At 45.6% G+C, this 15,115-nt stretch overlaps 1 protein-coding gene across 3 annotated transcripts in view; it reads left to right on the forward strand.

The window, feature by feature from the left end:
* The first annotated feature begins 3,502 nt into the window (after nucleotides 1-3,502).
* The window catches only part of FER1L6 (fer-1 like family member 6), a 213,824-nt gene continuing 202,211 nt past the window's right edge, over nucleotides 3,503-15,115 (forward strand). The window contains exons 1-3 of one of the 3 annotated variants that reach the window (XM_023648930.2): nucleotides 3,505-3,660; nucleotides 9,461-9,559; nucleotides 9,770-9,861. The gene's annotated coding sequence lies outside the window, so the exon portion shown is untranslated. Of the gene's footprint in view, nucleotides 3,661-4,278; nucleotides 4,417-9,460; nucleotides 9,560-9,769; nucleotides 9,862-15,115 lie in introns of those variants that run through there. The other 2 variants (XM_070222469.1, XM_023648929.2) reach the window with 2 other exon arrangements.

Below are 15,115 nucleotides of genomic sequence, written 5' to 3' on the forward strand. Positions count from 1 at the left end.
TGTTTTGTATGTGGGATGCTGCCACAGCATGGCTCAATAAGTGGCGTGTATGTCCATGCCCCGGATCCAAACAGAGCACACGAACTTAACCCCTACACCACCGGGCCAGCCTCACTAATCTGTTTTGCATTCCTCTAACTTTGCTTTTTCCATCATGTCATAGAAGTAGTGGAATTGTACAGTTTGTGGCCTTTTGAGTCTGGCCTCTTGCATAGCAAACTGTGTTTTAAATTCATCCATGTTGTATGAAACAGTAGCTCGTTGCTTTCTGCTGCTGAGTACTTCATTGTATGGCTGTATCAAGGTTTATTATTTAACATTGATGAACAGGTTTTTAATATAAACATAATGCATTTTGCTTGGGTAAATACCTAGGAGTCAGATTGCTGAGTCATTTGGTAAATGTGTATTTAACTTTATAAGAAACTGCCAAACTGTTTTCCAGAGGTCATGTGCTGTTTTGCATTCCCCCTGCGATAGAGGAGAGTTCCTGTGGCAGTGGTATCTCGTGTGGTTGAGATAGTCATTTCCCGAATGAAAAGTGATTGAGCATTTTGCATATGCTTATTTGCCATCCATATATCTTCTTTGGTCAAGTGTCTTTTCAACACTTGCCCATATTTCAAAAGTTGGGTTTTATTGTTGCATTTTAAGAGTTCAGTATATATTCTGAATACCAGTCTTTTATCGGATATGTGTTTTGCAAATATTTTCTCCCAGTCTGGCTTGTCTGTTCGTTCTCTTAATAGTATCTTAAAGAACAAAAGATTTTACTTTTGATAAAGTCTAGTTTATTAGTTTTTTTCTTTTATAGATTATGTTTTTGATGCTGTTATCTAAAGACTCATCACCAAATCCAAAGTCTTGCAGATTTTCCCTGTTTTCTTCTGAAAGGTACAATTATAGTTCTGTTTTTAGGTCTTCGACCCATTTTGAGCTAATTTTAATATATGGTGTGACATGTGTTGAGATTTATTTTTGCATATGGACATCTAGTTGATAAGGCACCATTTCTTGAAAAGACTATTTTTTGTTTATTGAATTGCCATTGCACCTTTATCAGAAATCAGTTGATGAATCTTCAGAGACAAAGTAGATTGGTGGTTGGCTGCGGGGGAAATGGGGAGTGTCTGCAAGTGGACATATAACATCTTTTTGGAGTGCTGCAAATGTTCTGAAATTGGATTGTGGGGATGGTTGTACAACTCTAAGTCTACCCAAAAAATTATTGTACACTTAACTTTATCATATGTAAAATTATACTTCAATAAAGCTGTTTTAAAAAACTACTTTTATATGCATACATGTACATAGACAAAAAGAGACTACTTCCCCTGCCACTGGATTATTTAAGGCAAAATGTGGATACTATATAATTTATTCCATAAATAATTCAAACTCATTCTTAACTCTGAACTCCTGGAAGCAATGGTCTCCCTAAGTCAGAAACAACACAAATGTCCCCACCAAACCATCGCTACTGACACGTGACACTGGAATTAGGGGCAGAGGAAATTAGGCAGGAGAACGAAATGTAAAAAGTAGTCACATTTAGAAGGATGGGGAATATGATTTTTCAGATGATATGTTTGAATACCAGGAGAGTGCAAAGGGGTCAACTGAAATGTTAGAAACAAAAAGAAACTTCAGTAAGTGGCTTTCTTATCTATAATCAACAGACAGTTATGTTGTTGATATGATGAAAGAGCTTTATTAATAGCAAAATAATATATATATATATATATAAAGGAAAAAATCTTTCTTAATCCAAAAGCCTCAGTAGGTAACTAGGTGTATACAATCACCCATCCATCCATAAATACAAGTCAATAAAGTGAGAGAATCTGGTAAGAAGCTTAATGGGAAATCTGCAAGATAGTCTTGAAAACTTTAAATCCCTTGTGAAGGACAGAAAAACTTGAAGATCCTACATTTTGTACATCCTACAAAAACAGAAAATCCTCCGTTGTTCTTGGATAGCATCCCTCAACACTGTCAAGTCTCCCTAAATCAGTTATGAATTAAGTGCAATTTTCTTTAGAATGCCAACAAGTTTTTATTTTTTTTTTCCTTGAAACTTTGGAACTTGACAAAATGATTGTAAAGCTCAGCCTGGAAGAAGAAACAGTGAAAAACCGAGGGGAAAAAAAATCCTAGAAAGACTCTCCTTAGCAGGTATATTCAAACATACTGTAACCTAGTGTAGTGAACAGTGTGGTACTAATTAGATGCAGACAGCTCAGGAGTGAGGAAAATGTCAAGCACGATTTCACTGCTCAGGGATGAACACTGGGAGCATTGTGGTGTGTTTCTTCGTAGCGTTTTTTTGCACTTATTCCATACACACGTACTTATAAAAACAAACAGGGACACAAACAGCTGCAACAATTTGGCACCATACTCTACAAGAAGCTTGGTCTCTTGCTTTTTCCACTTAACGTCACCTAGTTAGAACTTTTTCACCTATAAATTCTCTGAAAATGTACTTTTAATGTCAGTAAGAATTTCCTCATTGATATATCATCGATATACCAATAAATTGTCTTAAAAAGTCGTGGGGAAAAAAAACTGGTGGTTTCTTAATGCCAATTGAATAAAATGAAAGTTATACTTTTAAAATAAAGTCCACGAATGAGGGGCCCATTTGCTCAAGCCAAAAATCTCCCAGTGGAAGTATGATGAATGAACTTCAGTCCTAAATAAGTCGCAAGAGGCCCACTCAGGTTCAATTCATCAGGTGCATGATTTTTCTCAGTGTGTGAGAAAAAGGACAAGAGCTTTGCAAACTACCAAATCTACTTTAAACTACTTTGTTGTTTTGTCTGTTTTGCGCATGAGAAAAAACAATGAATAGTTTTCGTTTTCCAGACAGGCATCTACTTACTCCCAAGCAGGATTATCAAGTTGAAATTTATTTTTCAACCATTCCTGCTGTATTTTGAACACCAACATTGAATTCCAGAAGACCAAAAGGGGCACGGTTGCCTGATCAAACGTTTCTGTTTTGTTTTGTTTTCTTTTTGTGAGAAAGATTAGCTCTGAGCTAGCATCCACTCCCAATCCTCCTTTTTTTTTTTTTTTTTTTTTTGCTGAGGAAGATTGTCCCTGAGCTAATATCCATGCTCATCTTCCTCTATTTTATGTGGGATGCTGCCACAGCATGGCTTGATAAGCAGTGCTAGGTCTGTGCCTGGGGTCCAAACCTGTGAACCCGGGGCTGCCAAAACGAAGCATGCGAACTTAACCACCGTGCCACAGGGCCGGCCTCTAAACATTCTTTTTTTAACCTTATCTCTCAGTGTTGTTATTGCTGGTATTTAAAAAGTCACAGTCCAGTCCCTGGAGGGTTGGCATCAGGAGGTGGACACAGTGCTGGTGTTTATGTTTAAAGCTCGGGTTGGGCTGTTGAGGGCCTGAGTGGCTTGGGTAGCTTCCATTTCTTCTGCAGGCTTCTCTCTTCCGGGAGGTGGCAGTATTTCACTTTTTAATCCTCCTTTCTCCTAGGAAACCTCGACTTGCGTGAGGAGAGCACAGGTGTTTGTTCAGAAGGTGAGCAGACTTTGTTTCCAGTTCTCCGTCTTTACGCACCGCCCCCAGGCTTAACGGGTGGTTGCGTTCACCTGGACAACCACTCGGAACAGAACATCAGGACTTACTACGGTAGGTTGATGACGAATAAATGTCCAGGGGAAAGGGTCTCATGCTGGGAGTGCCTGTGTGTAGGATAACACAGAAACATTCTCAGAAATCCCCTTGTTGAATGTATTTGGGTGGCAATGGTTGACGTGGGCCGTTTTCCTGGTCTGCCCGGCTCTCCTGGCCCCTTCTTCCTACCTGCTTGCCCAGAAATCAGTAAACAGGTGCACGTTAAGCCTTGCTCGCTGGACACTGCAAATTACTATCTTTCCCCCAGAGAGAGACTTAGAAGAATAAAAGGATTTTAGCAAGTCATGAACAATGTATGAAAATAGCGGAGAAAAGAGGCTTTAAACTTCATTCTGCACCCCGTCCTCGCGAAGCCCACAGGCTCTCCCAATATGCCCACAGTGGCCCTGGGCTCAGCGTCACACACTGAGGGCTGCTGCTTCGTTTTGTATTTGAACTTATGTATCTGTGTGAGGTGAAGTGGTAGTGACATCTCTGATGTCTTGTTTTTTTTTTCCTTCAATTTTTTTTTTAAAGATTTTATTTATTTTTTTCCTTCTTCTCCCCAAAGCCCCCCAATACATAGTGGTATATTCTTCGTTGTGGGTCCTTCTAGCTGTGGCATGTGGGACGCTGCCTCAGCGTGGTTTGATGAGCAGTGCCATGTCCGCGCCCAGGATTCGAACCAAGGAAACACTGGGCCGCCTGCAGCGGAGCATGCGAACTTAACCACTCGGCCAGGGGCCCAGGCCCTGATGTCTTGTTTTTAAGGTATAACTTAAAGGTTTGGTTTTCAGGAGGAGTTAAGTCAAAATGAGACATGGAGACAAAGGTTTTGGTGCAAAAAGCTTATTTGAGAGGTGACCCCAGGAAGCACATTGCAGGTGGGGAGAAGGAGAGAGAAAGGCTATTAAGGGGTAGGTTAATGACAGGGTTAATGCTGTGGGCAATCGCAGCTCCTTTCCAAAGAGGACCCTCTGAGAGACTGTAGGACCCTCCTGAGTGATGTCCCACTGATGGATGGGGAAGCTGCGGATTGTTTCTGACCCCCGTCCCTCACTGGTTGTGGGTTGCTCCTGTGGGTGTTAACTTCCTGGCCCTTTGCTCTGTCTTGCCAGTGAGCACACTCCCAGGGCAGACGAGATGTTCAGGTGGAGAGACACCGTGCTTGGGGCAGGAAGGCAGCAGCATACAGGAGCTGAAGCTGCAGGTGACCTGTGGGGTGGAGCAAGGGAATACCGAGGGGCTCATGGCTCTGAGTGTGTCGCTGGAGAAAGACATGTGTGGTTTTTACTTGGCCCTTGCACAGAGCCCCTCGGTTGGGAGCTTCACAAGAGGGAGATGTCCAGGGCTATGGCTGCAAGTTGGCTCTCTTCTTGGCCTGCCCGAAGGAGGGGTCAACTGGCCCCCACACCCAGAGCCTAGCACAGGGGAACTGGCAACTTCCAGCAAAAGTGACGGAAATCCAGCTCCTTCTCCCTCCTCTGCTTCACTCTTCATGTCTCTGTCGTTCTCTCCTTCCAAAGGCAAAATCTGGTTTTCCCCTAAGCTTGAGCAGAAGTCAGGAGGAGAAAGCGCTTGGCTCAGTTTGAGTCACTGCACGCATCACCGCGGCCAGAGGAATGGGGCAATCTGATTGGCTACCCTGGGTCATGAGGTCCTGTGATTGACAGCCTCACCAGGCCACCGGAATCACTGAAGGGTCGTTCTGAGCAGGCGGAAAAACTATGCCCACTGCAACGTCAATTTGCATGGTGCTTTAAGAAGCGCCTTTATAGGGACCTGTGAGATGGTGTGATATCTGACGAGGAAAGTGAGGCTCAGGCGACTGGGCAGAGGTCATACAAACTTCAGTGATGGAGGAAGTTTACAAGAGTGACCGGTGATGTCAGGAGCTTGTGGGGAACTGTGAAGCATAACAGGGAGTGCTTTTCTGCAGACGTGAGATTCTGGCTCGCTCCGGTAGCTATCCCGCAGAAATGGTTCCCTCTGATCTACCCAGAGATGGTGGGCGTATCCATGGCATCCTGGACCCTGGTCCAGGCAGAGAAGCCCCTGCAGAAGCTTGGCTCTCTAGAGACGCTGGGGGACTGCTCCTCTTAAGGCCTGACTCCAGGTACCCGCCATATGTCTTTTTCTCCTCCGGGGTGCTGCCAAGGCCCAGGCCTGGTGGTAGCCAACGATTCATGGAGGTAGAGGTAGGGGAGGGGGCGTCTGGCTCTGCTGGTGCTAAGTTGCCCTGTAAGCTGTCCATAAACTGTGTGGTGTGCAGGTGGGGTTGCCTGGTTTACTTTCCACTCACTTCTGCCATTTCAGTTTTCCTCATTCAAGGCTGCCCTGGAGGATGAGGTTAATTAACTTGATTCCTCCTGGATAGCCACAAGAAAAATAAAAAACAATTGCCACCATTTGCTGGGCTCCTACAAGGGGTCTGGTCACAATTCCAATGTTACCAGCAAGCCATCCTCGGGACACCACCTGAGTATCTTATAATTCAACTCAATTCTGACACTGTCTACCCCGAGATAGTGTCAGATCCCACAGATTAAGGGCTCAGTCCGACAAGTCTTCCCCGCACCCCACCCCACTTCAGACACCAACAGCAAGTCCAGGTTATCCCCTGTGCTTCTGACCAACAGGCTATAGATCGGAGGTTCCAATGACCCCCCTCCTTGGGTTCGATTAATTTGCTAGAGCAGCATACAGAACTCAGAGAAACATTTTACTCACTAGATTGCTGGTTTATTATAAAAGGCTATAACTCAGGAACAGCCAGACGGAAGAGAAGCACAGGGCAAGGTATGGGGAAAGGGCACGGGGCTTCCACGCCCTCTCCAGTCATGTCACTCTCCCCAAATCACCACGTATTCTCCAACCTGGAAGCTCTCTAAACCCCATCCTTTTGGGTTTTTATGGAGGCTTCCTTACCCAGGCACAATTGATTAAATCATTGGCCATTGGTGATTGACTCCATCCCCAGCCCCCTCCCCTCCCAGGAGGTCTGAGGGCGAGACTGGAAGTTCCAACTCTCTAAACACGTGGTTGTTTCCTCTGGTGGCCAGCCTCCGTCTTTAGCTAATGTAGGAACATTCCAAAAGACACAACGATCACTCTCATCACTTAGGAAATTCCAAGGGCCTTTCAGAACTCTGTGCAAGAAACATGGATAAAGACCAAATACATATTTCTTATTACAAATCACAATATCGCCGCCAGGCACTGTTCTACTCACAAATGTTACTTTATTAATGCGGGTTGGGTGTGTTTACGGGAGACGGAAGAGGCCCGCAGTGGGATCTGCACCTGGTGCTTCAGCCAAGTTATTCTACAAAAGGCTGGGAAAAAATAAGTCACAGTTAGGTTCAAAGAGAGAGATTCATTCTCCAGTCAGACAGTTCAATACAATCTTCTGTGTTCTCTTAAGACCCTTTCCAAGTGATTGCTGAGGAGATTTTGAAATGCTTTGGAGCATTAAGCAGAAGAGAGGGGGCTGTGCCATGCTGATAGGGTCACCCAGGATGAGCCCACAAGTGCAGGAGGCACTGAAGATGGACATCAAACAGCTCTTGGAGTGTCATCCCTGTCTATCTCGTGTCCCTCAGGCAGCCTAGCCATCATCAACACTTGACTCAGCCATGCAGATTATCACAAGGATGGGAGTCATTTATGGGCCCTGTCATCTTGGGCAGCTGACTTGCCCTCTTTGAGCCTTAATTTCTACATCAACAAAGTGTAAAATACTACTTATCTCACACACAGATGTGAAAACATAAAGCTGTCAAGTATTTTTCATAACATTTAAAAAATGAAGCCCATTCTTCACTTTCCCCATCCTCCCAGGTCTAGACGCTGACCCTGGAGCATCAAGTTTTCTCAAAGGAAACCAAGACCAGCTCACCCTCGTCTTTCTGGGTCACCAGAGGCGTGTATTCTATGTCACTACACCGGCTCACTTTTCTCTTAATATGTTGGCTCCTCAATATACTGATCTTATGTTTTGTGGGATTATAGAAACACAGCTTAGATCTAGAAATGTCCCAAGGGTCCATTAGACACCTAGACTGTCTCCCCTGGAGATCTCAACTGCTGCTGGGGTTTCAGAGTTGCAGGGGATTCTGTCTCTAGGACCTTCTGGCAGAGACAGGGGTGACTGCGCATGTCAGAGATGATGCTAGGAACCTCTGGTCACAGAGGAGGTTGGAGCTCACAGTCCAGCAAGACTCGGGCTGACATGGAAAGGATGTTGGGTGTCCTGGGGCCTTGCCAGGAGAAAGGACCACTGACTCAAGACTATTCCTCAAAACTTACAGATAAGGGGCCTGAGACCCAGAGAGTGAGTGTGAAGCCAAGCAGAGCAGAGAAAGGAAATGGAGAGAGGAGAGCAGAGGAGAGGAGAAGGGGGAGAGGAAAGGGGAGATGGGAGAGAGAGAGAGATTTTGCATCCTGACATCCTGACAATGGTTCCTGTCGGTGAGGTCACCGGACTTGCTCTCGTGGTTCCTGCAGCTCTTCTGCAATTCTCTGAGATAACTCCAGCATCCTTCAGTGAAGCCTCATTTTGGTGTAAGCTTCTGATTAGGTCTAAGTCTCTTGTAACTGAGAGGATCCTGCTTAACACCTTAGAGGTGTGGAAGGGAGACTCTCCTAGAACACCAGCCCCTGTCCCCATCACTACCCTAATTCAGTGTACTTTCCTTTGAACCTAGATGTGTTGTCATCACAATCCTTCTTAACACAGTGCTCCAAATAATTGGAGTTGGCAATAACTGAAACATATTTGTCATCCCTGACGTAGGGACCATACTTAAGTTATCAATTTTTTTCTTTGCAACAACCCTGTGACAGTTGCATCCTTACTCCACAAAGGGGAAAACTGATGTCAAAGTGGGTCTGTGAGTTGCCTAAGGTGACACAGCTGGTACGTGCCCAACCTGACCTGTGTGGTCATCAAACACAGGTTGTTCCGCCATGCCCCACTGAAGGTCTGTGGAATGTCGCAGAAGCAGGGCTTCAAGCTTCATGAAGCGTCAAAGCTTCAAGCTGGAGCTTCAGCACCATGACCTAGTGGGACTCCATTTCCTGCTCAGTGAAAGAGATTATTCCAAGGACAGTAGCTTTGGAAATGCTGCTGTCACGAAGCCCCAGGCGGAAGATGGCCAAGGAAGACAGTTTGGTGACCGGTCCACAAGAAATGTAAATGTGTCATAGGAGCCTTAGTCACAAATACAACCTGTCTGTCTGCAAATATCTTTGCCTGGAGAAGAGGGTTCTTAAATTCTTAATTCCCTGCAGGAGCACCGAGAGACCTATGTATAGCCCCGTACTTGTTTATCTCTTATACATCTTTAACTAACATTTCGTTATTTTTGTTGTTAAAATTAAGGTGTTCTTCTCTCACCCCCTCCACAAAATAGCACTATCCTGTAAGGACTTAAGCAGATGATTTCGTTTTCCTTGGGAACAAATGTACCCAATAAATATATTCTGTGCAGCCATTGTTTCTTTTTAAAATCCAAGTGAAAATCCAAAGGAATGAACATCTTCAAAGCTAAAATGACTTTATATGTTTTGGTGGATTTTATGAGTCATTTTATGAAGACATGCAGTGTATCCCATAAGGGTTGGTTTTGGAAAATAGACTGCATTCGAATGAGAATTTGAGTGACAGTCAGATATTCGGGGCAATGTATTAATGATCCTCACGTTGGTCTAAGAAAAAATTTGAAAGACATTTAGTTGGGCTGATTTGCATGTAGTCTGGAATGGAGGACCCAAAGAATAGAATCTTCCTTTTCTCTGCTTTTTTTTTTTTCAGTGTCCAAAATGACTAATTGACAAAGAGAAGGAGAGAGTAAGAGCAGAGAGCGTGGACTGCGGAGTCAGAATGCCTGGTTCAAATTGTGGATCCAGCAAGGTAGGAGCCATCAGGGCTGCCCCCAGTGTCCCATTTCTCCTCTTCTGGCACGCGCACGGCCAGCTGTACTTCCCATCTCATTAAGGTTAGATGCGGCCACGTGACTTGCTTTGGCCAGTGAGATGTGAGCAGAAGTGATGCATGTCATGTCTGGGGAGAAGTTTCTAAGAGCCAGTGCACAATTTGCTCATTCCATTCTCTCTGTCGCAGTCACAGATGAGGCCGCCATGGCAGAGGAACTATCAGCCTGGATCCCAGGGCAGAGGCCCCTGGCAACTTGTGCCGGATGGAATATAGCATGAGTGAGAAACCTTTGTTGTTTTAACCACTGAGATTTTGGAAATGTTTGTTACCACCGCATAAGCTAGCCTACACTGAATGACTCTCCATGTGGCAAAGTGCATAACATCTCATTTGTCAGTTTCTCCTTTTGGCAAATGGAGATCCCGAGACCTCTAGATTGTTTTCAGAATTAAATAGGGTAATACCTTGAAAGAATGTGCCTAGTATACAGCAAGTGCTCAATAAATATTAGCTCTTACTATTTTATACGCAGACAGGTAGAAAGAATACTTCTCTATGTATAAAAGCATCCTTTCATATTACTGTGTGGGTGTGTTTATGCATTAATATTTGTCCCCAGCCTGAGTCGTGGTGGAAGCTGATAAAGATGTGAGGGGACCTGCTCTCCTCTTGCTTGCTTTCCTGAGGTAGCTGCTTGGTGAGGGTGGATGTGCCGAGAGCGTGGCACAGAATATGGCAGTCAGTGCTCAGTTGACGAGCCCCTGAACCCAAACCACTCATGCATTCTAATCACCAGGTTGCCTCACCCTCACCTTCCATTTCTGGGGCCTTCTGCAGCTGTTGCCATGGAAACTTATGGGTTGAGGCTGTGTATCCATCTGTATTTGTTATCTCTAAGAAGCAGGAAGCAAGTTTGGCTAAATTAAGCAGCAAAGAGACTTAGGAAAAAAATATTGCAAAGCTCACTGAACTTCCAGGAAGGAGAGAGCCAAGCTTGAAGGCCAGAAGGTCAGGGACCCCATCCTAAAACATGCTGCAGACCTGTTCTAGAGAAAACATCACTGCCGGGCGCAGACACTTCTGATGGACCCATGAATGCCAGCAGCGGGACTGGTAGACCCACTGCCATGATTGCTGCTGGAACGCAGATGCGGCTCCTGCCTCTGCCCCACCCTTACCTAAGGCAGCCCATGTGGTCCCTGTGCTTTCCTGTCGCCAGTTTCTATAGAGAGAGGGGGCTCTGCTTCATGTGGTGGGCAATTCCTTCATTCCCTCTCACTCTTTCCCTCTCTTCTCCCTTCCTCCCTCCTTTCCTTCCAAACTTCTTAACCCAATTTACAAGGCCCCTCCTTTGCCAGGGGCCACATCTAGCCACTGGTATTCCACCACCTTCAAATTCCTGCAGATGTGTCCTGCAGATGTGCTGAGCATGCTGTGGTGACCCGTGCACCGTGATCCCTCATTTCCATGCCTTTGCAAGTGCGCTTTGTACCCTCGTCCTCCCATCGCCCGGCTCACTCCTCCAGGTTGCCCACATCTGGAGCAGGAACTCTACCTTTAGGCCCTCGTAACACGTACCACACTGTGGTGCATTTGCCTCTTTCCCTGTCTGGTCTCCTCCCCAGACCGTGAGTCCTTGAAGCTAGGCCATGTGTCTTGTTTGCCCCCACGTCCCAAGCCCTAGCAGAGTTCCTGGTGTGTCGTAAGTCTCAATAAATACTCGGGGAATAAATGCACACCGTTGAGGAAATGGAGAGGGTGCAGGTGGGCTTCCGACCTCACACTCTTGGGAAAACCCATCCAGGAGTGTGACTTTGCTTCTGGTGGGAGCACAATGGGATAGTTTGGGAGTGAGGAGTCTCCTTTGTCTTCCTCGACATCCCTCTCCTGTGTCTGGGCCACCAGCACATCACCAAGCTTTTCCTGCATCACTGGCTTTGTATGTGTGATGACTGGTCAGAATCAGAGGTCTTCCTAGAAACTATCATTCCAGTTCAAATTGCCTCTTGGAGAACATGGTCCTTGCGTTAGTTTCCTGGGGCGGCTATAACAAATTGGCACAAACTGGGTTGTTTGAAGCAACAGAAATTTATTCTCTCGTAGTTTAGGAGGCTGAAAGTCTGGAATCAAGGTGTTGGCAGGGCCGCACTCCCTCCGAAGTCTCTAAGGCAGAATCCTTCCTCTTTCTAGTAGCTCCTGGTGACTCCAGACGTTCTTTGGTTTGTGGTTGAGTCATCCAATCTCTGTCTCCATCTTCACATCGACTTCTCCTCTGTGTTCGCCTTTATCTCCTCTTATCAGGATACTTATCATTAAATTTAGGGCCCATCCTCATCCAGGATGATCTCATCTGAGGTTTTTAATTACATCTGCAAAGACTTTTTCCAAATAAGGTCAAATTCACAGGTTCTGAGTGGACATATATTTTGGGGGGGCCACCATTCAAGCCACTACACTCCTCATGGTCCTCTCTAATGGGTGACCTAGAAAGGTTTGGGATGTGTCCAAAAGCCTCCCTTCAAGCAATGTGGGTGGAAGGTCCACCAGAGTGGGGCTTGTCCTCTCTCGCTGTGCTCTGGGGATTTGCGAGGCCCTGAGCACACCGCCTCTGTCCTCATGTACGTGTGCAAACTAAGCAGGCTCGCTCACCCTGCAGACTGCCACCACGTGACTTCCCTGTTCCCAGAGCAGCTCTGGAGCCTCTCTGGCCTGTCCCAGATCTGGTGATCAGGTCTCTGCACAGTATTCCTAGCCCAGACCCTTGGATTAAACCAACCCAAGCCTGGAACAGCAGACCCTGTCCACAGCCCATGATCTACGCCACCGGCAGACCCCCTTCTTAGAAGACAGAATGCCGATGTGTTTGTGGTGACTCATGGGGAAAGGATCTCAGTGTGAGTTGGCCCCTACTCCAGCCCCAAGGAGTCAATGATGACTGATCTAAATTGGTGAGGTAGTTGCATCCTCTTGTCCTTTAATTGTCCTAAGAGTGGCCATGTGATCCAGTTCTGAGAGATAAGTGGGAGTCTTCTGGGGAGGGCTTCCCTTCCCAAAGAAAAGACAAGGCCTTATGAACAAGAGGATTTTTGTCCCTCCCCCTTCTTCCTACCTGGAACTTGGGTGTAATGTCTGGAGAGGCAGCAGCCATCCCATGATCATGAATGAATGTCAAGCACACAACAGAAGCCAACAACTAAGGGTGGTGGTGCAGAAAATAGAGCCAGGGTCCCTGACATGATCGTCAAGCAGCTGAACCAGTGTCAACCTCTCTGGATTCCTTGTTATGAGACAAAAATTTAAGTCATTCTAAATTAGGCTGTCTTTTATTTGCAGCTGAAAGTATTTCTAAAAAATACAGATTAGGAAATAAAGGATTAGAACACATAAACTCTTAAAACTAAAACAGTTTAACTTAGGTCTATCATTATTTACTTTAACGAATATAGTATAATTTAAACTATAAATATATAATTTTAAATTATAATTATTTATATTATTATAATCTAATTTAACTTAAACTTAGGTTCATCATTATTCAAGGAAATAGGCCAGCCCATTTTATTACCTATTTTCTACCTAGACGTCAGCCACTGGTAGAGCATTTCCAGGCTTGGACATGGCTCCAGCTAAGTCGCATTTCTAACATCTGACAGCAGAAGTGGTATGTGGTGGGACACCCAATAATGACAGTAGCAAACAGGAATGGAGCACTTATTGTGTATAAGGCAAGTCCCAGGGGCTTTGCAGGCATTGTCTCAGTGCATCCTCATAACAATCATATGATTGGTACCATTACCATCTCTATTTTGTAGAAGGCACGTCTAAGTTCAGGAGGGTTAAGTTATAGAGACTAAGAGGTGAGCTGGACGGGACTCCAGGTACCTCTTAGGTACCTGGCCAGGCTTCTCTTGTTTCTTAGGTTTCGTACCATTTGAAGTGTTACGGTTGTTTGGGATGATGGAAGCACAGCTATAATGCAACAAATGGCCCTTGTTTGTAGATGAAAGCCCAGATTCTGTAGCCTGGCATTTGAAGCCTTGTGCAAGCCTCTACCAGCTTACCTCTGCCAGGCCGTCTGCCTCTGGCCTCCTTGACACAGCCTCTGCTCCCACCAAGTGGAACTCCGCATGGATCCCTGCCCAGGCTCCTGATAATCCTTTCACCTGCAAGTCCAGGCTCCTCCTCTCAGGCCCTTCATGTCCAAATCAGACCCGTTCATCAAGGCCCATCTCTTCCAGGAAGCCCTCCTAGGTTCTTCACCTGGCGGGGGTGGCAGTGTCCACATCTTTACATGATTGTGGCTTGTGGACACGTCACATTTCCCTCGACTGCACAGTCAGAGCCTCTTGGGTGGGTTGTAGTCTGTTCCATCTCAGTGTCCCCTGGCAGTGCCCAGCACAGAACACAGCCTCATCAAATGTTTGTGGAACAGAGAAAAAAATCTCTCTGAACATCTTAGAGGAAAAAAAAAACTAAGTGAAGGTGTTAAAACTTTTTAAAAACAGCTCTATTGAGATATAATTTACATACCATTACAATTTATCCATTTAAAGTGTACAATACCTTTTAGTATTTTCACAGAGTTATGCAACTATCACCACAATCAATATTAGGACATTTTCATCACCCTAAAAAGAAACTGGATATGCATTAGCCATCATTCCAAGCAACTCGCATACTCCCACAGCCCTAGATAACTGCTAATTTACTCTCTGTCTCTATTAATTTGCCTGTTATGGACGTTTCATTTAAGTGGAATCATGCAATATGGTCCTTTGTTACTGGCTTCTTTGACTTGGCATAGTGTTTTGAAGGTTCCTCCACGTTGCAGCCTGTGTCAGCCCTTCATTCCTTTTCATTGCTGAATTATGTACTGGAGGGCTAACTTCTGTAAAAGGCAGGCTTTAGCTAGACATTTTAGCTTCCTGACTAACTGCTCAGATAGGGATCTACTGCTCTGCTTAATCACTGATATTGTAAGACAGATCTCAGTCCTGCTCACAGTGAAGGAGCGCCTTGGACACCCTCTGTGCTGAGCAAGGAGGAAGGGAGCCCGCTGGTTTCCCTGGCTTGTTCCCTCTGTCTTGGTCCCCTGTTCAGCCTGGAGCCTAAGGAACAATTTAAAAGTTCAAGGCCCTGGGACCCAGACCAGCTGAGAATTGGTAGCTTCTAAGACACACTGAGCTAGGTGGCAGGGCCACAGGGGTGTGTGTGTGTGTGTCTGTGTCTGTGTCTGTGTGTGTGAGTTAATGGGAGAGCAGGAAGCTCAGAGTTCCTGAGCTAGAAGCACCTCTCCTTGGGCAGGCTCTTCTCTGCATATGCAGCCTCAGGTCCTGTTGGCTGAGAAAAAAGATCCAGATGGCAAGAGAGCCAGACAGGGCACAGGAGTGAGGAAACAGATGCACACGGGTAGTCATCTCTGGACCACCAGGGCTGGCCCAGAGGAGGCCACTTGCTGTCTCCCTCTCACCCTCCCATCCCTTTACAAATATGGACTGAGCATCTGTTAGGTGAGGCAACTGAGAAAAGCAC

The sequence above is a fragment of the Equus caballus genome, chromosome 9 (assembly GCF_041296265.1).
Source record: "Equus caballus isolate H_3958 breed thoroughbred chromosome 9, TB-T2T, whole genome shotgun sequence".
Classification (NCBI taxonomy): domain Eukaryota; kingdom Metazoa; phylum Chordata; class Mammalia; order Perissodactyla; family Equidae; genus Equus; species Equus caballus.